Below are 738 nucleotides of genomic sequence, written 5' to 3' on the forward strand. Positions count from 1 at the left end.
CGTGGTGTCCCCTGAGCGAGACGCCCTCACCCTGACTGCTCCTGACCGCGCTGGCTGTCGCCCTGCGTGGTCGACTCCGCCCGTCGGTGTGTGAATGTGTGCATGAATGGGTGAATGTCAGTCAACACTGTAAAGCGCATTATATAAATGAGGACCGTTTGAGAAGATAGCCACCTGCTCCCGTTATAACATCCAACATCAATCAAGAACCTGATAAACACACAGACCGACAGATCTCTGAGTGTGAACCAAATACAACAATCCACTCACTTTCTCTTACCTCTCAAATGCCTTCAGTTGGCGACTTGGCAAACGAACCAAACCGCCGTCTCACACACACTTCAAAAAGTTTAATCATTGGCACAAACAGAAATTGGAATCGAGTCGTGGTTTCATATAAAACAAATTTAATGAGCAGAGCTGATTGTTAGTTCTTCTCCACCGCATCCCTCACCACAGAAACGTTTAGCGCTCATCAGTCAAAACACAAACCCCAAAACGTCCGCTGGTGAAAGCGTGCGGGTCTCCAACCACCAGCTGTGGCCTCCTCATTCCCACAACGGGAGGCTGTGAAGCGGAGTACACTGTCCCCTTGTGAGCGCTTGCGTCGTTCTACTAATTGAAGACATTCCCAAATGTGTGGCCAAAAGTGTCTGTCGTTTTTGTTTTTTTTCCTACCAACAGTCTGGACAGCTATGTAACAGTACAGAGACGACAAAAAAAAAAAGTAAAGTAAAG

At 47.6% G+C, this 738-nt stretch overlaps 1 protein-coding gene across 1 annotated transcript in view; it reads right to left on the reverse strand.

Annotated features, from left to right (window-relative positions):
* Positions 1-396: 396 nt before the first annotated feature.
* smarcc1b (SWI/SNF related BAF chromatin remodeling complex subunit C1b) overlaps positions 397-738 on the reverse strand; it is a 17172-nt gene continuing 16830 nt past the window's right edge. Inside the window, exon 27 of the mRNA XM_084484645.1 lies at positions 397-738. This exon is cut by the window's right edge and continues 369 nt beyond it. The gene's annotated coding sequence lies outside the window, so the exon portion shown is untranslated.

Source organism: Micromesistius poutassou, assembly GCF_964030765.1.
Source record: "Micromesistius poutassou genome assembly, chromosome: 20".
NCBI lineage: Eukaryota > Metazoa > Chordata > Actinopteri > Gadiformes > Gadidae > Micromesistius > Micromesistius poutassou.